The sequence below is a fragment of the Podarcis bocagei genome (genome assembly GCF_964188305.1).
Source record: "Podarcis bocagei genome assembly, chromosome: Z".
Lineage (NCBI taxonomy): Eukaryota > Metazoa > Chordata > Lepidosauria > Squamata > Lacertidae > Podarcis > Podarcis bocagei.
Genome location: NC_138140.1, coordinates 40,933,815 through 40,956,553, shown reverse-complemented (window position 1 = coordinate 40,956,553; position 22,739 = coordinate 40,933,815). Strand labels below are relative to the sequence as shown.

The following is a 22,739-nucleotide window of genomic DNA, read 5'->3' as shown; positions in this document are numbered from 1 at the left end:
GAGAGAAGCAGAGAAGCGGGTGCTGGATGTCCGGAGTTTCATTCTCTCCCGTGCTGCAGAGTGTGTGGGACTACTGGATCACATACTCTGTGTGTTGACGTTCCATTCTTTGGAAGAGAGGGAAGAGAAGGAACAGTGCGCCACTTCCGTCTTCTTTCTTCTGTGTTCTGTTGTTCTCTCTCGGACGGCCCACCCCCCATGGTGCTTCCCTTGGAAAAGGGGTGTGGTTTAAGCAGCCCGGTCACCCCGCCCCTTCCTATTGTACCCTGTCATGTTCCCCACAAGGGTTCAGGTGAGTGCAAAACGCCTTGGGGCGCAGCAAGCTTTTGGGGGGCTGGGGGGAGGATGCAATGCCACTGGGATGATGGAGGGGGAAAAAGCAGGCTGTGAAGTTGCTGGGCAGGTGAGGGAGGGAAAGCGACCCCTCCCAAAAAATGAAGGGAGGTGGATGTGCAGCTGAGGGCCCCCCTTTCGAGTATTTGAATAGCATTATGGATACTATAAACACATGCAGAAATACGAACGTTTCCTAAATTTCAGTTGAGTTTCCTGCATTCCAGGGGGTTCGATAAGCTATTTCTTGATAGGTTTAATTGGGTGTGGTGCTTCCTCTTGGCATGTCAAATGTTAGCAGCCAAATGTTTTTGTCACATCAGAGTCAACCCACAGACAATGGCAGCAGCTGGGGTGGTATCACCATCAGCACCTTAGCCCTCACAATGGGAATTACTCTGGGAATTGCAGCTTTAGTTAAGGCTTAAGGGTTAGCGTTAGGGTTACAGTTAGCGTCAGGGGTAGGGCTAGAGGTAGGGTTCCCTTCTTGGCAGGGAACGGGGCCCCCTAACAACTCTTGGCACCCTTTTCCAACTATAGCTCCCAGAGTCTTTGGGGGTTGTTTAAGCCATGAGTGTTTAAAGCGGCTTCATGGCGCATTAAATGGTGTGGATGTGGCCATGGCCTCCCTCACCCCACTGCCTCTTATTAATGAAGAATCGAAAGGATTTCCCAATTCAAATCTCTCGGAAACAGGAAACAGAAAGAAGACCTTGTATCTCAAGCCACTTTGGAAGGTCTTAACTTGAAATGCCAATAAAGGTATTTTTGTTGTATTGTGTTGTATAGTGTTGTGATTAACATGGGAATTAGGGTGGTAAAATCTGCATGCGTTTATAGTAGGCATTTTGCACTCACCTGAACCCTTGCAGGGAAAGGGACAGGGCACAATGGGAAAGGGTGGGGCAACCGGGCTGCTTAAACCACACCCCTTTTCCAAGGGAAGCACCATGGGGGGTGGGCCGTCCGAGAGAGAACAACAGAACACAGAAGAAAGAAGACGGAAGTGGCGCACAGTTCCTTCTGTTCCCTCGCTTCCAAAGAATGGAACGTCAACACACAGAGTATGTGATCCAGTAGTCCCACACACTCTGCAGCACGGGAGAGAATGAAACTCCGGACATCCGGCACACGCTTCTCTGCTTCTCAGAACTCTTTGACGGTATCCCTGTCCAATCTTTTTTCAAAGAGGGTCAGATTTGATGAAGTGAAGGGCTGTGAGGGCCGCCGAAACAGCCAACCCAAGTTGTTAACCTTTGTTTAGGGTTGAATTTGTTGAGGGGTTGTTTTTTTAGGATTTTACCCCAGGAAATAAACTGCCACAGGGGCCGGATTAAACTGACCGGTGGGCTGGATTAGGCCCCCCAAATGGACCTTGGACATGCCTGATAAGCACACGATCAAGATGTAGCGTGTGCACCATTTCATGTTTTACTGGAAAACTTAAGGTCACTGTTAGCTGGTAGGCTTGGCCTTGGGGGGAAATCCCCCCCCCTTGAATCTGACTTAGGACTTCAGCACTTGCACTACAGAGTAATAGTGTCATCATAATTTCACCATGGCAACCAGCTGCTTCATTTTTTTTTAGTAATATTTTATTAGGTTTTATCCATAAAAAAGTTTAGAAAAATACAAAAAACGAAAAAGATACAAAATTACAAAATACAGAAATACAGACATTAAACACAAAAAAGAAAAGAAAAAAGCACATTTAAAAAAACAAAAATTCCTTCTTTCTTAATTTCTCCTCTTTGGTTAACTTATTTTCCTGACTCCCTCGCGTCTCCCATTTTTGTATCCCTTTTAAAAGTTAGTGCAGCAAATTCATATCCTATTAGTCTATCTATTTATTAATCCAATCTTGCATTTTACCTTGTTGCTAAAACCCCTGCAATTCATTTCAATGTCCTCAACATTCAAAAATTTTACAATATTTCTGCAAATACGTTTTAAATTTCCTCCAGTCTTCTTCCACCAACTCTTCTCCCTGATCTCGGATTCTGCCAGTCATTTCCGCCATCTCCATATAGTCTATTAATTGTATCTGCCATTTTTCCAAGGTGGGTAGGTCTTGTGTCTTCCAATGCTTTGCGATGAGAATTCTTGCTGCTGCTGTAGCATACATAAAGAAACTTCTATCCTTCTTTAACACCGATTGGCCAACTATGCCCAGGAGAAAGGCCTCTGGTTTCTTCGAGAAAGTATATTTAAATACCTTTTTCAATTCATTATATATCATTTCCCAGAAAGCCTTGATCCTTGGGCACGTCCACCAAAGGTGAAAGAAAGTACATTCAATTTCTTTACATTTCCAACATTTATTATCGGGCAAATGGTATATTTTTGCAAGCTTGACTGGAGTCATGTACCACCTGTACATCATTTTCATAATATTCTCTCTTAGGGCATTACATGCCGTGAATTTAATCCTGGTGGTCCACAACTTCTCCCAGTCAGCAAACATAATATTATGTCCTATATCTTGTGCCCATTTTATCATTGCAGATTTTACCATTTCTTCCTCAGTGTTCCATTTCAACAGCAGATTATACATTCTTGAAAGTATCTTAGAAAGTATCTGCTGTGTGTTTTTCCTGTATTTTTTTTTAAAAAATCAATAAATATCATTTTTTTTAAAAAAAGAGAGAACTTGGAATGTTTTTGTTCCTTCCTCAGAAAGGGAGAAATGGCTACCAAATAAAAATAAATTGTAAAAACCATACTCAAAGAAACTGCAAGTACATAGTTCAGATAAGAGATGCAGGGGGAAAGTAAAATGACACAGTGCTGAAATGCACTTTCAAAATTTCTGATTTTGGAGTGCATTATTTGACTTTCTGAAACTTGCAGCATTTCTTGGAGTGCTACATTAAAAGTATTCTCTTGGAAGTCTTCCTTTGTAACCTAAGAAAGCTGCCTGGATCAGGCCAGTGGCCCAAGTTCGGCATCACATTCTCACAGATGCCTGTGCAAAAACTGCAAGCAGAATCTGACCACAACAGCCCTCGTGATTCTCAGGAACTGATATGCAGAAATATGCCGCCTCTGAACCTGGAGGTGCTACATAGCCATCACTTGACACATCGCTCATTTCACATGGCATTCACCTGGCTTCTTCCCCCCAAGAATCTGGGAGCCATAGTTTGGGTCATTGGGTTTGGTGCTTTTGTAACTGGATTTGTAATGGGTTTTAGTCAAATACAATAAATGAATGATTGATTGATTGATTGACTGATGAAAAAGTGTTTTTTTCCTGAGATGCTAACTTTCTCTCTGCATGTCATTCCTTGAGCAGCTTCCGGTGCAAAGATAAGGCTTGCTTACATTGCTGTGTTCATCTGTGCATTTGACTAGTGTTGTGGGGAGGGAAATGCAACCACTGGGCCTAAAAATGTCCCCCTCCTGCCCACTTGGGTTTCCGGTGTGGCCTTCACAGATATTGGCACAACTTGTGTGTGTGTTTTGGCTGCTGAGCTGTGCTCACCATTGTGAGGGCTGAGGGAGTGATGGTGATGCCTCCCCAGCTGCTGCCATTGTCCGTGGGTTGATTGTGATGTCACAAAAGCATTTGGCTGCTGAGCGGGTATAAATGTGGGCCAAGGCGCAAGCCTCAGCAGTTGCCCTCCCCAGAGAGAAATGGGCAGCTCGGTGGCACTCAGCCCAGGTGGTCTCCTGTCCCGTGGCAGCAAGCTGGCAAGCGGAAGGAGGCAATTGCCCGGTGCTGGGATGCTGTGGCCCTGGTGGTCTCCCGCCCCGTGGTGGCAAGCTGGCAAGCGGAAGGAGGCAATCACCCGGTGCTGGGATGCTGTGGAGCAAGGAGAAGGCAAGTACAAAGATTACTTGCTGGTGGGATCGCTACTTGAAGGTGACTGACACTCAGCTCTGAAGCTGGTTGATGTCTGGCAATGGACCTGATGAGGTTGCAGCTGGTGGATGGTTGTCAGAAGAATTTGCATTCAGACTAGTGGATGTTGCGCGGCTACGCTGGCTGAGATGGGTGCAAACTGGTTTGGAAGCCTTGTTTGTGAACAGGCAGCCAAACAGGAGGAGGAATCTGGGGGGACGCTGTCGGGTGTTGGCCATCCCACTCACCTGCTTGCCTTTGCCTTACAGGGATGTCTGGAGCCGGTGAGGTTTTCCCCAAGTCCAGTCTTAAAAGTCATCAAGAGAACCACAGGACATCCCTATTTACATCGGAGAAGTGAACGTGAAATACTGGCAGTGAGGAATGGAGAAGGCTGTGGCCATACTTGAGAGAAGGAGCTTTGAAAGGCGACTGCAGGCGGACATCTGCTGCATTGCAAGTGATGGGGCAGTGGGGAGAGAGAAGAAAATGAGGGAGGCAACATTAGGCCACATTAGGTGCACCACTGAACTGCTATGAAGTCACTTTAAACAGGCATGGCTTCCCCTCAAGTATTCTGGGAACTGTAGATGGTTAAGGGGACGGAGACTTGTTACGGTGGTTAAGTATTAGGATTAGGATTAGGATTAGGATTAGGGGTAGGGTAGGGGTGGGGGTAGGGGTAGGGTTCCCTTCATGCCAGGGAACTCTGGGAATTGTAGCTCTAGTTAAGGGTTAGAGTTAGGGTTAGCGTCAGGGGCAGGGGTAGGGTTGGGGTTCCCTTGGCAGGGAACTCTGGGAATTGTAGCTGTAGTTAGGGGGCAGGGTTAGGGTTCCCTTTTTGCCAGGGAACTCTGGGAATTGTAGCTGTAGTTAGGGGCAGGGTTAGGGTTCCCTTTTTGCCAGGGAACTCTGGGAATTGTAGCTGTAGTTAGGGGGCAGGGTTAGGGTTCCCTTCTTGCCAGGGAACTCTGGGAATTGTAGCTCTAGTTAAGGCTTAAGGGCTAGCGTTAGGGTTAGAGGTAGCGTCGGGTAGGGGTGGGAGTAGGGGTAGAGGTAGAGTTCCCTTCTTGGCAGGGAACGGGGCCCCCTAACAACTCTTGGCACCCTGTTCCAACTATAGCTCCCAGAGTCTTTGGGGGTTGTTTAAGCCATGAGTGTTTAAAGCGGCTTCATGGCACATTAAATGGTGTGGATGTGGCCATGGCCTCCCTCACCCCACTGCCTCTTATTAATGAAGAATCGAAAGGATTTCCCAATTCAAATCTCTCGGAAACAGGAAACAGAAAGAAGACCTTGTATCTCAAGCCATTTTGGAAGGTCTTAACTTGAAATGCCAATAAAGGTATTTTTGTTGTATTGTGTTGTATAGTGTTGTGATTAACATGGGAATTAGGGTGGTAAAATCTGCATGCGTTTATAGTAGGCATTTTGCACTCACCTGAACCCTTGCAGGGAAAGGGACAGGGCACAATGGGAAAGGGTGGGGCAACCGGGCTGCTTAAACCACACCCCTTTTCCAAGGGAAGCACCATGGGGGGTGGACCGTCCGAGAGAGAACAACAGAACACAGAAGAAAGAAGACGGAAGTGGCGCACAGTTCCTTCTGTTCCCCCTCTTCCAAAGAATGGAACGTCAACACCCAGAGTATGTGATCCAGTAGTCCCACACACTCTGCAGCACGGGAGAGAATGAAACTCCGGACATCCGGCACACGCTTCTCTGCTTCTCTCGAACTTTTTGATGGTATCCCTGTCCAATCTTTTTTCAAAGAGGGCCAGATTTGATGAAGTGAAGGGCTGTGAGGGCCGCCGAAACAGCCAACCCAAGTTGTTAACCTTTGTTTAGGGTTGAATTTGTTGAGGGGTTGTTTTTTTAGGATTTTACCCCAGGAAATAAACTGCCACAGGGGCCGGATTAAACTGACCGGTGGGCTGGATTAGGCCCCCCAAATGGACCTTGGACATGCCTGATAAGCGCACAAACAAGATGTAGCGTGTGCACCATTTCATGTTTTACTGGAAAACTTAAGGTCACTGTTAGCTGGTAGGCTTGGCCTTGGGGGGAAATCCCCCCTTGAATCTGACTTAGGACTTCAGCACTTGCACTACAGAGTAATAGTGTCATCATAATTTCACCATGGCAACCAGCTGCTTCATTTTTTTTTAGTAATATTTTATTAGGTTTTATCCATAAAAAAGTTTAGAAAAATACAAAAAACGAAAAAGATACAAAATTACAAAATACAGAAATACAGACATTAAACACAAAAAAGAAAAGAAAAAAGCACATTTAAAAAAACAAAAATTCCTTCTTTCTTAATTTCTCCTCTTTGGTTAACTTATTTTCCTGACTCCCTCGCGTCTCCCATTTTTGTATCCCTTTTAAAAGTTAGTGCAGCAAATTCATATCCTATTAGTCTATCTATTTATTAATCCAATCTTGCATTTTACCTTGTTGCTAAAACCCCTGCAATTCATTTCAATGTCCTCAACATTCAAAAATTTTACAATATTTCTGCAAATACGTTTTAAATTTCCTCCAGTCTTCTTCCACCAACTCTTCTCCCTGATCTCGGATTCTGCCAGTCATTTCCGCCATCTCCATATAGTCTATTAGTTGCATCTGCCATTCTTCCAAGGTGGGTAGGTCTTGTGTCTTCCAATGCTTTGCGATGAGAATTCTTGCTGCTGCTGTAGCATACATAAAGAAACTTCTATCCTTCTTTAACACCGATTGGCCAACTATGCCCAGGAGAAAGGCCTCTGGTTTCTTCGAGAAAGTATATTTAAATACCTTTTTCAATTCATTATATATCATTTCCCAGAAAGCCTTGATCCTTGGGCACGTCCACCAAAGGTGAAAGAAAGTACCTTCAACTTCTTTACATTTCCAACATTTATTATTGGGCAAATGGTATATTTTTGCAAGCTTGACTGGAGTCATGTACCACCTGTACATCATTTTCATAATATTCTCTCTTAGGGCATTACATGCCGTGAATTTAATCCTGGTGGTCCACAACTTCTCCCAGTCAGCAAACATAATATTATGTCCTATATCTTGTGCCCATTTTATCATTGCAGATTTTACCGTTTCTTCCTCAGTGTTCCATTTCAACAGCAGATTATACATTCTTGAAAGTATCTTAGAAAGTATCTGCTGTGTGTTTTTCCTGTTTTTTTTTAAAAAAAAATCAATAAATATCATTTTTTTTAAAAAAGAGAGAACTTGGAATGTTTTTGTTCCTTCCTCAGCAAGGGAGAAATGGCTACCAAATAAAAATAAATTGTAAAAACCATACTCAAAGAAACTGCAAGTACATAGTTCAGATAAGAGATGCAGGGGGAAAGTAAAATGACACAGTGCTGAAATGCACTTTCAAAATTTCTGATTTTGGAGTGCATTATTTGACTTTCTGAAACTTGCAGCATTTCTTGGAGTGCTACATTAAAAGTATTCTCTTGGAAGTCTTCCTTTGTAACCTAAGAAAGCTGCCTGGATCAGGCCAGTGGCCCAAGTTCGGCATCACATTCTCACAGATGCCTGTGCAAAAACTGCAAGCAGAATCTGACCACAACAGCCCTCGTGATTCTCAGGAACTGATATGCAGAAATATGCCGCCTCTGAACCTGGAGGTGCTACATAGCCATCACTTGACACATCGCTCATTTCACATGGCATTCACCTGGCTTCTTCCCCCCAAGAATCTGGGAGCCATAGTTTGGGTCATTGGGTTTGGTGCTTTTGTAACTGGATTTGTAATGGGTTTTAGTCAAATACAATAAATGATTGATTGATTGATTGACTGACAAAAAAGTGTTTTTTTCCTGAGATGGTAACTTTCTCTCTGCATGTCATTCCTTGAACAGCTTCCTGTGCAAAGAAAAGGCTTGCTTTCATTGCTCTGTTCATTTGTGCATTTGACTAGTGTTGTGGGGAGGGAAATGCAACCACTGGGCCTAAAAATGTCCCCCTCCTGCCCACTTGGGTTTCCAGTGTGGCCTTCACAGATATTGGCACAACTTGTGTGTGTGTGTGTGTTTGTGAGGTGTGCTCACCATTGTGAGGGCTGAGGGAGTGATGGTGATGCCTCCCCAGCTGCTGCCATTGTCCGTGGGTTGATTGTGATGTTACAAAAGCATTTGGCTGCTGAGCGGGTATAAATGTGGGCCAAGGCGCAAGCCTCAGCAGTTGCCCTCCCCAGAGAGAAATGGGCAGCTCGGTGGCACTCAGCCCAGATGGTCTCCTGTCCCGTGGCAGCAAGCTGGCAAGCGGAAGGAGACAATTGCCTGGTGCTGGGATGCTGTGGCCCTGGTGGTCTCCTGCCCCGTGGTGGCAAGCTGGCAAGCGGAAGAAGGCAATGGCCCGGTGTTGGGATGCTGTGGAGCAAGGAGAAGGCAAGTACAAAGATTACTTGCTGGTGGGATCACTACTTGAAGGTGACTGACACTCAGCTCTGAAGCTGGTTGATGTCTGGCAATGGACCTGGTGAGGTTGCAGCTGGTGGGTGGTTGTCGGAAGAATTTGCATTCAGGCTAGTGGATGTTGCGAGGCTAGGCTGGCTGAGATGGGTGCAAACTGGTTTGGAAGCCTTGTTTGTGAACAGGCAGCCAAACAGAGGAGGAATTTGGGGGGACGCTGTCGGGTGTTGGCCATCCCACTCACCTGTTTGCCTTTGCCTTACAGGGATGTCTGGAGCCGGTGAGGTTTCCCCCAAGTCCAGTCTTAAAAGTCATCAAGAGAACCACAGGACATCCCTATTTACATCGGAGAAGTGAACGTGAAATACTGGCAGTGAGGAATGGACAAGGCTGTGGCCATACTTGAGAGAAGGAGCTTTGAAAGGCGACTGCAGGCGGACATCTGCTGCATTGCAAGTGATGGGGCAGTGGGGAGAGAGAAGAAAATGAGGGAGGCAACATTAGGCCACATTAGGTGCACCACTGAACTGCTATGAAGTCACTTTAAACAGGCATGGCTTCCTCTCAGGGATTCTGGGAACTGTAGATGGTTAAGGGGACGGAGACTTGTTACGGTGGTTAAGTATTAGGATTAGGGGTAGGGTAGGGGTGGGGGTAGGGGTAGGGTTCCCTTCATGCCAGGGAACTCTGGGAATTGTAGCTCTAGTTAAGGGTTAGAGTTAGGGTTAGCGTCAGGGGCAGGGGTAGGGTTGGGGTTCCCTTGGCAGGGAACTCTGGGAATTGTAGCTGTAGTTAGGGGGCAGGGTTAGGGTTCCCTTCTTGCCAGGGAACTCTGGGAATTGTAGCTCTAGTTAAGGCTTAAGGGCTAGCGTTAGGGTTAGGGTTAGCGTCAGGGGTAGGGGTGGGGGTAGAGGTAGGGTTCCCTTCTTGGCAGGGAACGGGCCCCCCTAACAACTCTTGGCACCCTTTTCCAACTATAGCTCCCAGAGTCTTTGGGGGTTGTTTAAGCCATGAGTGTTTAAAGCGGCTTCATAGCGCATTAAATGGTGTGGATGTGGCCATGGCCTCCCTCACCCCACTGCCTCTTATTAATGAAGAATCGAAAGGATTTCCCAATTCAAATCTCTCGGAAACAGGAAACAGAAATGGAATGGACAAGGCTGTGGCCATACTTGAGAGAGGGAGCTTTGAAGGGAGACTGCAGGCGGACATCTGCTGCATTGCAAGTGATGGGGCAGTGGGGAGAGAGAAGAAAATGAGGGAGGCAACATTAGGCCACATTAGGTGCACCACTGAACTACTATGAAGTCACTTTAAACAGGCATGGCTTCCCCTCAGGGATTCTGGGAACTGTAGGTGGTTAAGGGGACGGAGACTTGTTACGGTGCTTAAGTATTAGGATTAGGATTAGGGGTAGGGTAGGGGTGGGGGTAGGGTTCCCTTCATGCCAGGGAACTCTGGGAATTGTAGCTCTAGTTAAGGGTTAGAGTTAGGGTTAGCGTCAGGGCCAGGGGTAGGGTTGGGGTTCCCTTGGCAGGGAACTCTGGGAATTGTAGCTGTAGTTAGGGGGCAGGGTTAGGGTTCCCTTCTTGCCAGGGAACTCTGGGAATTGTAGCTCTAGTTAAGGCTTAAGGGCTAGCGTTAGGGTTAGGGTTAGCGTCAGGGGTGGGGGTGGGGGTACGGGTAGAGGTAGGGTTCCCTTCTTGGCAGGGAACGGGGCCCCCTAACAACTCTTGGCACCCTTTTCCAACTATAGCTCCCAGAGTCTTTGGGGGTTGTTTAAGCCATGAGTGTTTAAAGCGGTTTCATAGCGCATTAAATGGTGTGGATGTGGCCCTGGCCTCCCTCACCCCACTGCCTCTTATTATTGTGGAATCGAAAGGATTTCCCCATTCAATTTTCTCGGAAACAGGAAGAAGAAAGCCTTTGTTTCTCATGCCATTTGGAATGTCTTAACTTGAAATGCCAATAAAGGTATTTGTATTGCAGTGTATTGTGTTGTGTTGTATTCTGATTAACATGGGAAGTGGAATGGTAAAATGTTAATGAGGCGGACGCAATACTTCTGTAAACTGGCATCCCCCTTCTTGTGGGCATGGAAGGAGGAACTTTTGGCCAGTGAAGCAACTTTATAAGATGTGTTTTTCCTGATGAAGATGTGTCTGATCTTGGGTTACCCCACTTGCAAGTGTGTATAATAAGAAGGTTTCCAAATTGACCAATTTTGTCCAGATCACTTTATTTAAAAGGATCCAGAGACCTTAAGTCAAAGGAACCAGTTTATTTATCTCTCACAAAGGGCAAAATACATAAATAATACCAATCCCTCAACTGCCAAAACAAATGGTCTTGCAGCAGTGTAAAAACTTAACAGATTTCCGGGAAAACTTTTTTAAAATGGGAGAGTCAGGGGGCCTTGGTGGGTGCTAAGGAGGGTTTCTGAGGTTGCCATGGAGTCCACCTGCTACCCGTGTCACAAGGGGGGGCTCCTCAGTCATTTGTTTATTAATAAATGCCCCCCCTTAGGCCTAGTTTCCCCAGCCCTGTGTATGGATGGTCTCCTGTGATGTCACAAACAGACATATCAGCTGAGGGGAAAGAGGCAGTTTCTTATTCTAGAATTTCAAACACAGGAGGGTAGGAGACGGGGACACTGTGGAAGCTCCACAACCTGTAGCAGGGATAAAAGCCTGAGAGACCTGAGCAGCTAACAGATTAGCTCAAGAAACTCCACCCAGAGTATCCCTTTGAGGTTCAAAATGTTGAAATAGCACATCAAAGTCGGGAGACAAAACACGACAAAGCGCTGGGGTCATGGGCCATATTGGCCATCAGGGACCCTAATAGATCCTCAGTGTGCCCTGTGGTTGTGGAAGCTCGCAAACTTTGAGTTGTCTGGGTGTCCGTACCTTTAGTTGAGCACTTCTTTGCAGCAGAAGCACCTTTGGCTGGCATTTACTTCTTGGGAGGCATGCTGCTGGACCCTAAGAAACAAGAAGCAAACAATTGATTTCTTTCTTTTATGCTGAATTGACGCAGCAGTGGACACAAAATATTGTGAACCACCAAATTGAGCCAATAAGTAACAAAAAATTAAAACCAGCCAACAAGACTGATCAAGTAGAAATTAAATGACGCTACTACCAATAATAAAGGTGTCAATTACCGTATTTTTCGCTCCTAGTTTTTAGAGGAGGAAAACAAGAAAACAAATATTCTGAATGAAACAGTGGATGTATGATTTTTGTGGTTCATGCTGTGGCCACAAACGTGATTTGATGGTGAGTTTGGAGAATCCATGTGGATCCGTGCTTTGTAACCATGTTTTTGCGTCATTGTGGCCCCACGAAACAGTGGGTGCATGATTTTTTTGGTGCAGGCTATAGCCATGGACATGCTATGTGATCTGATGGTGAATTTGGGGTGCAAAAATTTAGCCCCCACAAAATTTACCTCCGCACCCTAAAACCTTGTATTGAAGGCGCAACGTAAGCAAAGCCAAAAAAGGGAGCCACAGAATCACCGGGAGAAGTGACAGCCCCGACCAAGTCACAACACCACACCAGGGACCCGCGAATTAACGGGAGAGGCGTCAGGCCCGACAGAAGCCATATTCGGAAAGAATGAGCAACTCAAGGCAGCTCAAGACGGTGTAAAATGGAAAGGTCACAGCAAACCGTAAAAGGCTCCATGGAAACAATCCAGACAGAGCTTTGTGGTCGGCAGCACGAAGCAGGTGCTTGGCACACGTCGTGCCGCCGCTTTTATACTTCCCCCCACGATCACCTATTCAGATTGATTGGGCAATAGCCCTGGGTAATTGTGGTGCCACCCTGGCGTGAGGGTAATGGCTCCACCCACGGCAGGGTGGGGGAACTGGGTTGAGGGCCTGCCCGCAACCAGGACCATCTATTAAGATGATCCCACTTGCTATTCGGAATGCTTGCACCTCAGCTGTACACCCACCTCCTTTCATGGGGGGGGGGGGTCCTCTCTCCCTCCCCCACCTGCCCAGCAGCATCCCTCCCTACTATCTCCCCCTCCATTAGACCTTAGACTTAAGACTTTTTCTGCCACCAGGTGTGGCTTCTGAGAGAGAGAAGCCGAGCGAACAAGACAGGCATCATCCTGCCTCTTTCCCTCTCTCATAGCTCTTCCTATGCTTGTTTCTCTTAGCTGTTTCCTAAGGAGGGATCCACTGCTAGTGATTTCAATGACTGGCTAAGCAGGAGCAAAAGAAGCCTCCTAGTCATTGGAAGTGTACTGATATTATTGTGGAATCAGAAGTGTGGGCTCATGGCTGGCCCTTCAGTGATGTGGTGCCGTTTATATATAACATTTATATTGACTAGGGATGGGTGAGTAAGTTAATTTCTGTTGCTCCAAATTTTTCATTTTCCCAAACTTAAGTTCAATTATCCCCATTTCTATATTAGTATGCAAATTGTTTAATATCTAATATTATTTGAATGCAATTCTGTATAACACATTTTTTTGCAACGAAAATCCCCATAATATAATGTAATCCCTCCCACATGAATATATGCACTTTTTGCATGCTTTACCCAAGTATATGCATTTTGGTACATGGCTGAAGAACTGTATTGCAAAATTCAAAGATGTTCAAACTTTGAAGGATGGCTGTTGCTTTCAATATTATTTCAGAATGTGTGAATTATACAGATTCCTTTTTAAATGCAAACTGAATAGAATTCATCCCCCATTGCCAATAACCAGTGTGGAATTCATTGCAGATTCTTTGTTGGTTCAGCTTGGCAAGATCAGAACGCAGCCCTACATCTCTGGGGGGCTGGTGGTTTCATTGGGTCCAGCATAAAGTGTGAGCTGCTACACCTGCTATGAAGCACCCAAAATGCACGTCTTTGCCACTGAAGCTGTTATAACTGACAAATGGTATGAAATGGACCAATTTAAAAATGTTTTTTTTATTTTTTATAATCATATTTATTAAAATTTCCAATAGTAACAGAATAAGAAAAATAGAAAAGATAAAGAAAAGAAAGAAAAAGAAAGACAAATTTGAACCCTTATTTTCATAGCCTTCTTTCTAGGACTCCCTCCTTCCCCTCCCGACTGTATTCCCCTTTCCCTAAGTTGGTTCCACAAGCTCTCGTTCCCAATTTAAACCTAATATGTTTAACATTAGCCAATTTAAATTTATACAATCTTGCCATCACTCCTCATCTTTAACAAAAATAGAAAAAAGATTTTCCCCCCAAGATCTGCCCCAATTTCCTTCCACGAATTCCCCCTTTTTTCTTTTAAAACATGTTAGATCAAAATACCAAAGTTATATAAAGAAATAGAAGATAAAAGATATAAGAAGATTCAAAAAGTTGGTTACATAGCCTTTGGATTCCAAAACTCCCCCTCCCTTCCCCGGTTTGAATTCCCCATGTCCATCAGTCTATATGTTATCAGCCTGGAGATCTCGAGTCCATAGCCAGATTTTCCCCCGTTCCACCTTGCCGGTTTTCTTTTAATTTGTTTATTTTAATGATGTTTAACTTCAAAAATCCAGTCAAAGAGGCCTTTAGTTTCCTTAGTCTTTGTTGCTCCTCCCATTGTTCTTTCCGTGTTGTAGTTGGTCCTTTGTTCTTTTTATTCCTTACTTTCTCAGGTTTCTTGTCTTGTTCAGCTGCTAAAACGTTCTTATTCCGAGATCTGGTATCTCTACAGAGGTTTGTTATTCAGGAACAAAAACTTACGTCCAGTCCCTTCCTTTCTTCAATAGAGAATTCTATTGTCTCCTTTTAATGTAAACACCTCTGTAGACAAAATACTATTTCAGTTTTGCCGCTTTCCCAGAGAATAAGCCTGTGCTCAGCCCAGAGTAATTTTCCACATACGACCACTTGTAATGTCCCGAAACCCCTCTAGGGGGATTGCAGTAACTTTGTATCCTCTAATCCAAAAGTCAAGTTGTTGTTTCTTTTTCCCCCGACAATTTATATCCATATAATGTCAATTTGTAACAAAATTAGCCAGCAAACTACTTGTAACAAAGTCCTCTTTATATTCTCAAGCTTTGACAGCTACTTTGACAGCTGTCAAAGTCTCCGTCTCTCTTCGCCAGGCTCTGCGAATCGCCCCGGTTCCCAGGGGGGGTTGCCTTTTCCCTCTCACCCTCCACTCTTCTCCTCCAGCACAATTCTTGTAATTTCGCATCGTGGAATTTATGATTTTTATCAGCGGTAAACTTCTGAATCGATCTTGGTTACCCAGTCCTTGTTTTAGAATGTTTACAATCAGGGGGGGGATTGACTTCCTTTTTAGATCGCCCCCGCTCGTGTCGAATCCGAAAAAAATTTCTTTTTTTCTCCTTTTGTACCCGGTTTCCCAATTACTCACGGGTTGTTGTTGATAGTCCGAATTTCAAATGGAAGAAGCCAGCGCTCTCCGTCGAATGGCATGCGGCTGCGCTCGGCAGGGGAAGCGATAGACCCAAAGCACCACGCCACTCCCCGGCACCCGATCCGAAGCCTTTAAAAAGGCTCCTTCACGAGTCAGGAGGGCGCTAGCGGTGCCAGCTGGGTCCCCATGTCCACGGGCTCCGTGCCCGTGGTTTTTGAGGGTCCCCGCGTCGCCGGCGCGGTAGGACCCAGCCCCTGCCGAGCAGACTCCCTCCGGAGCTCGGAGGGAGTCCGCCATTCGGCGATGGCGCCAACCCGGAAGTCCGTGGACCAATTTAAAAATGAATGGATTATATGAATGGATAGTGCATGGAATTACTAAGCAAAAAAGGAGGCTGAAGAGGAGCCAAAGTTCTCTTTTTATGGGTGATGCAAAACGAACAAGACTAAATGAAAAATCACCCACAAGGAGTTAAAAGCTCTCAAAATATTAGTTGCCTAGAAGAGATGTTAAAATAAATTATTCCTCTTTTATGTGAAAAAAATCTGAGGATTTCTGATTTGCACCCAGACCTTTTCATTATTCTCCAACTGTGCAGAGCAGCAATAGCTTGAATAAATTTTGACTGAGCAATATTATTATTTAAAGTCTTTTTGCTTAATGTAATCATTTACACAACTGTCACGACTTTAGCCCCTATATCCAAAGAACATTTCCTTTTCACCCCCTGCACTCATTTTCCTTTGCATAGCAAGAGTTGTGCTTCCCTTTAATATTTTAAAATATAATGAAATTTCTTGGGTTGGAGGTTTCTTTTTTAATACATATAAAGAGAAGCCGTTAATTGTTGTGAAGAGCTTATGAAACTAGGGCATATTGAATCTAGCTGAGATATAAGCTTTAAATGTCTTAATGGGATTGTTTTTAGTGTGTATTTTAATTACGGATGTTTATATTTTAACATTTGTGTGACTGGTTTTATATTCTAAATCACTTAGAAGCCTATACTGGCATTAACGGTTATATAAATTAGCACAACAGCTAACATAGTCATCAGGGAGCCCAGCAAATATTTTGGCTGCTAACTGTTATCACCCCAGACCACTGGTCATGCTGGCTGGGACAGGTGGGAGTTGGAATCCAACCTTGTTGGCTATCCCTGTCATACATGCTACCCGGAGATCTTTGGAGAATGAGTAGAATTCAAACATGATATCCACCATGGTAGATCAATTGCACAACCCATTTCTACTCCTGCATCAAGGCCCACACAGTTCTTTATCTATTGCTGTTTACAAAACCTTGGGACAGAATCTCTGTTAATGGTATGCAAATTCGTGACACTAGGGCTAGCCTAGGACTCTTTGACACCTCAGGCAAAACACAAAATGGCATCCCTCTTGCTAGGGAAGAAGGGTGATTGACCATTTACATCAGGATAACATCTGTCTCTCCTATTTGTCAAGAGGCCACCATAGAGGTAGCAAGGGGGGCTACCATGTGAACTCTATGATCCCTATGAATCCTGCTGCCTGAGGCAGTCTCCTCACCTTGTCTCATGGGTAGGGCATGTTTATGACAGCATTCTGGCTGAGGCCAGTGATGGGAATCCAACCAGTGCTTTTCCCCTGGGGTATTCAAGGGTATGCAGTACTGGTACCTTTTTCCTAAAAGAAAAACACTGAATCCAACAATCTTTGGAGGGCCACAAATCGCTCATCCCTGCTTTTAGAACAATAACACCAAATACTGGCTATTCCCCCCTCCATTTTGTCAATATTTTTCTACTTCAGTAATCTGCTGCGTTGGGTATGAAATATCATTTTGCAGTATAATATAATATTTTCTTAAAACGTGAGACAATCTTTTCTTAAAGATGCAAAGTTATTCTTCTGCTTACTATAATTTTTGGGTTCTTCTTGACTCTCGCCCCCCCCCCCATATTTGACTTCAACTAGATTAGATTGAGTTGTATTTTATGACTCTTTTGCTTGTTGCAACCTAAGTAAATTGATGCTATGATTTATATTTTATGTATATTTGACAGCAAAAGCAAGCCAATAAGTTGTATCCAATTGGCCTAAGCAGCAGCTCATTTCAGATAGTTGAAATCTTGTGGTTTTAGAATAGTAAATGAAGAGAGGGGGAGTGGGTGATGTGAGCACAGTCATTTATTTAAAACAGATATTCTAAAGTTTTCTACCAATTTGAAAAGTCCACACATTAAAACAGGTGTTGTTTGAGGGGGAAACGGTGTTTGCGTCTTTTGCATAATGCATTAGATGGCTCCCAGAGAAGTTCTTCAAGTAATCTGAAGCCACAGTCTTGGAGACAAAATGGACTTTTTGGAGATTTGGCTTAGGAGAGCTCTTGGCTGAAGACAGAAAATGAATCACATTAGAGTAGAACCATAGCAATGAGAGAATATCATTTCTTCAGAACTGGCTTAATTACTCCAGAAAGGTAAACAAGAACTCTGATGGATAAAGCCTAACGGGCATGTGTGCAAACACTTGTATGCAGGGGAGGGGCTATGCTCAGTGGAAGAGCATCTGTCTTGCATGTGGAAGGTTCTAGGTTCAATTATTGACATCTCTAGGTAGTGTTGGAAGTGTTTCCTGTCTGAACTCCTGGAGAGTGGCTGTAGACAATACTGAGCAAGATGTAAGAGATGTCTAGCTCAGGGTAAGGCAGTTTCCTATGTGCAGAAATACTGGGTTTTTCACAGGTGCTTCCAATCTGTACCAGTTGTGCTTGTGTTCACTCTGGGTGGCTTCCAAGAAAATATTAAAAATACAATAAATGAGTAGGTTGCAGTGAGTACTGTACTTTCAACAGCAGAGAGGAACAAGTCGGGCTGGAGACACCAACATCCCACTGGTTGTCCAGTCTCATTCTCAGTGTTTCTTCTTCAATCGGTGGTGTGAGAATCTTAGTGCTCACCAGTAAAAGAGCCAGACCAATGGAAGGACACAAGGTAGGAGATATGCTGAGCTGCTTGGTGTGTTTGTTACAGATCTACTACACCTGCAAACATAAAAGCTAAAGGTATGGTGCCTGCCGCTGGAATAGGGCTTTTGGATCAGCGTGAAAATCCACACAGGACTATAATAATGTTTGCTTCAAATTGCTTGTGGAAATAACTCAGAGGTTATTAAGAAGAAAAATGATAACAACAAGAAGATTGGAAGACGGGACTTGTGAACATCAAAGCAGCAGAAATATGAGAGGATTGGACCCTTCTGAGCTCGAAGCATGGGTACCCCCAACAAAAATTTTAAAAATTCGGCAAAATATTTGGACTTTATGATATGTATTATCATAATTTGGATTAATTAATGAGGCATGATTGGATTGTTAAATGGGAATTTAATAAAAATTATTTTGAAAAAACAAAACATAAAAGGTAAAGGTAAAGGACCCCTGGACTCTAGGCAGCACAGTCAGTGGGATGAAGCACCACTGCTGTTGGAGTCTGGATCAGATGTTTGTGTAGTGAGGTCAGGCTACACATTATTCATGTTTGGATAAGGGAAGTTTTCATATAACCAGCATTTGGATTGTGGGACCTGAATGTATAGAATGCTACTAGATCAGTGGGTCTCAAACTACTTTTATTCTTTCAGAATAAAAATTTGCTTGCCAAATTTTTATTGATAAGAAATACATTGGATTTGAAAACAAAAAGAAGCAATTCCCAGCAGTGCTTGATTAATAACATGGGACACAACTACTTTATAATACAATCGTGGGACATCCAGGAAATATAAAACAATGCAACTACATAAGAACATGAGTCATTCCCAAAATAAAATATTGATTGTCCTTGACTCTTCCTGTCACCCCATCCTATTCTGCCATGCCTGTGTGGTGCACTACACCCTTTGAGAACCACTGCTCTAGGTAATTAGTCCCACTGCCAAACTACTCTTACTATCCAGAAGGTTATCCTAACATTTAAATATAATCTGCCTTGTAATTTAACTGCATTAGATATAATTTTGTCCTCATGCGGAACAGACAAGAAGCATTTGCCCTTTTCTATACAACAGCTCTTTAGGTGTCGGGGACTGGACAGAGGAGGAATGGTAGAGACTGCTTCCCCCTCCTGAGCCTTCCAGAGACGAGGAAGACCGTATAGATTTACAGCAGTGGTTTGAGGAAGGTCACAGCTCAGAGGTGGATGAAGAGCAGAGTTGGGAAATAATGGGGGAAGAAGGGGGGAAGCAGAGTCAGAGCAGCTGGCTGACACATTATCACTAGAAAGCATTCCAGAACTACCATCTCCCATCACCTGGCGAGCCTTAAAAGTAGGAGAGCAGAGGGCTCATAGGCAAATGGCCCTAAGCGACCATCGTAAGGTGAGTGGTGCTGTTGACGATTGAAGAGAGATGGGGAATGGAGTTTACTCAGAGCAATGCCATTACTCTAAGATGAAGCATTTCTTAGCCTCTCTCTGTGAACATTGAATAAAATAACTTGGTAAGAGCTTTCCTTCTCTATCTGTTCCTGGCAGCCTACCGTGGGAGGGGGGGTGTCCAATTCCCTGACCCCTGACATTGGGCATCTGAAGAGTCCTGTCATGTTTCCTACTCTTCTGGTCTCCAGCCTAAACATACCCACATCTTTAAACCTTTCCTTGTCACTGTCTTGACTCTTTGTCACCTAGTAGTTAAGAATCCACTTGATTCCACCCAAAATTAGCTGTATGTTTCAAGCAGCTGGAGGAGGAGGAAAGAATAGAGGGTGTGAGAGGAAGGGAGTCCTTTCCCCATTCGGTGGACCTCATGGGAAACTTGGCTAACCTGCTGAGGTTGGAAGTGTGGAGAGTGAAGCTGAATGGGACACAGCTTTGGGCAGCCTGAGGGAGTACCATCCACGTCAGAACCTGTCCATCAAATGCAAGTCTGAGAGGCCAGGGTGATGTCCACCGTTTCCAGGAGCTGTTCTCATTGTGATACTTTTGTGAGTGAGCTGCGAGTTTGTTTGGACCCTGAGTGAGAATCTGGAGGCTGAGGGAGGGTGTGTTCCAGTTAAAATGAATATAACTTTTTATTCAACTTTTTATTTGTAACTGTGTATTTTTGTAATATTTTGTTTCACTTTTCTGTTGTTGCTACATCACTTATATATATTTTTAATGCATTCAGTAGTATAGAAATTAAATAATCAATACTTAAATCAATCAACTACATAATTTCAGTCACTGTTCGACAAGGTGATTATTTCCCCCCTTCTTTTTCAAAGAGTACCTGTGACTTCTTAAGCGAGATTGCTGCTTTAAATATAGCTGTTGACCTTTCGTTCAATTGTTTGCATGTTAGCAACATGAATCAGCGAAAGCAGGCATTCAGCCTTAGCACTAAATCATATAAATGTGTATTGGACAGCTCCAATTCAATTAAATGGAATTCAACAGGACTGGGTACCCTTCATTGTTTCAGAAAAGGATATAGGGACTGGACTACTTCTTGGAGTTCCTTTCACAACAAGATGCTGTTTGAGTGGCAGCCTACTGAAACTCTTCTGAATGTTGTGTTCTTCATTGGCTTTTGAAAAAGGGCAGGTAAGTAAAGTGACTGTAACAGTTCATTGATGGGTGAGTTTAAAAAAAACATATGTAAGAATGTTTAGCAGTATGCTTATCTCTCAGTGAATTCAACTGTCCCTCTCATAGAATAGGTGTCTGCAAACCAAACACATTTGGTAGCATTTACTGTCTGGAAAGCTATTGACCTCTCTGTGTATATAGGGAAATCGATGCATGAGCATCTAATATGCATACAAATGTATCATTAACAACACCAGGAGAAGAAGAAAAAGCATTGGGAGGGGTCTTGTGAAAAAAAGTATTGCTGGCTCCCAAGTTTTGCAAAATAAATAATTAAAATAAACACACACTGTGCTGCTATAAAAAGATGGGAGTGATAGAACACTCTCATATCAAACCCTTTCTTGAAACTCTTCTGGAAAACCTCCTGGGAGAACATTATCTTCAGCTGCTGGGGACCAAAATGTTTTTGCATATTCAAGAGCATTGCAATAATTTCATTCCTTTTAAGCAGTAAAAAGTAACAAGTGCTTTAACAAGTTTTAATTTCAAGGTGTTATTGGAATAAGAAAATTGGTGTCTGGTGTGTTGGGAGCAGTCTACCTTACTTAATGCCCATCTGGAATGTTTCCTTGTTCAACATCTCATTCTTTTCCAGGGGGAGAAGAGAAAGAACGGTCTGGTTGTGAGGAAAAAGAAATCAAGCCTAGTAAAATAGGAACACACACACACACACACACACACACCCACACACCAGTTTTCTATGCAGAACATTGCTATTCCATGTGTTATTTGTGAGATTAAATCCTCAGATAATAATCATAAGAGTTTTTCAGGATCAGACCAAAGTCCTTTCTAGTCCAGGCTTCTGTTTCCACACCACTCAAACAGATGTCTATGGAAAGCCCCCAAAATGGGATTTGATGGCGACAGCACCCAACCCTATCTGTGATCTGCAGAACCTGGTTTCCTGAGGCATGCAGCACACAGTCTCCGAAACAATATATTGTTATAAATACTGTAGGAATTATGTTACTGGCAATAGTCATGAATTTGTGCAACCCTACATTAAAGACATCCACATTCACAACCATCACTGCAACTTGTTATCGCCAGTTCTGTGGTTTAAACTAATAGGCAGCATCAAGTACTTTCTTCCTGTGTTCCTTGAATCTCCCAGCATTCAACTTCACTGAGTGGCTCTGGGTTTGAGGTGAAAGGAGGTTGCCCCCCCCCATGTGCCACAGTTGAAACTGCAGCCATGCCCCCAGCTGTGTCGATTGGACAGCTGGGTGCATGACATGGCTGGGAGTCCCCATGACGTGGATGGCATTCCTCCACTGTCCAGCTGGGTCACTGGGGGGTCCTGGATGCCAGTCCGCAATGCTGCCCCCCAGGGAAGGGGAGCGGACTACTCACCCATTTGCTTATCTAAGAATCTAGGTCTTTTTTAGGGCCATCCGAATGGATGTCAACAGCTGTAATTCAAAACAAATATACATTTGCATTGAAGCAGGAATGGGGAACATTTGGCTGGCCAGATGTTGCTGAACCATCACTCACATCAGCCCTTGGAAGCATGGCCGGTGTCCAGGGATGATGAGAGTTGTGGTTCAGCAATAACTGGCGAGCCAAAGGTTTCCTGCATCCACTTTAACAGGAGGATATCCTGTGATCCTCCTGCCATGAAAGCAACTTTAAAACAAGCAAGCAAGTTGCATCATAAGCTCCCACCACCACCTTGCAAGTCTCAGTATTGTCCACAGTGCCTGGCAATGGCTCACCAGGATTTCAGACAGGGCATACTCCCAGCCCTATCTGGAGATGCTGGGGATTGTACTGGGACCTTCTGTGTGAAAAGAAGTTGCTTTACCACTGAGCTATGTCTCTTTCCCCACTGGTCTCCCTCTCCCTCCCACATGAAAATTGAATGTTGTATATATGTATGTGCGTATGTACGTGTAGCAGAATCAATGCATCTCAGTGTCATTTTAGCCAAACGACACAAGGGGGGGAACTGTAGAATGCTGCCCTAATACCAACTTTATTATCATTATGTTCATTGCTGCAAGGCACAAGAGAAACCCTCATCATGCGCTTATTTAAAAATAAATGAATTGATAATGCCCTTAATCTGCTGCTAATCTAATAATGTCCTTGCATAATTAGATGTTATGAATGTGAACTGTTGATTGGACATATTGTTGAGAGA

The 22,739-nt window shown here is 44.1% G+C and overlaps 2 long non-coding RNA genes across 3 annotated transcripts; both read left to right on the top strand.

Moving 5' to 3' along the window:
* Window positions 1–174: 174 nt before the first annotated feature.
* On the top strand, window positions 175–21,624 carry LOC308579241. Of its 2 annotated transcripts, XR_014004378.1 has the most exons (5): window positions 175–292; window positions 12,083–12,337; window positions 13,356–13,515; window positions 20,421–20,542; window positions 21,186–21,624. It is a non-coding gene; the product is annotated as an uncharacterized lncRNA (long non-coding RNA). The 2 variants fall into 2 exon arrangements; XR_014004379.1 differs by lacking the exon at window positions 175–292 and having other exon boundaries at window positions 11,784–12,337.
* Window positions 4,889–10,172, top strand: LOC308579242. Its single transcript, XR_014004380.1, has 3 exons — window positions 4,889–5,061; window positions 9,313–9,471; window positions 10,091–10,172. It is a non-coding gene; the product is annotated as an uncharacterized lncRNA (long non-coding RNA).
* Window positions 21,625–22,739: the final 1,115 nt, after the last annotated feature.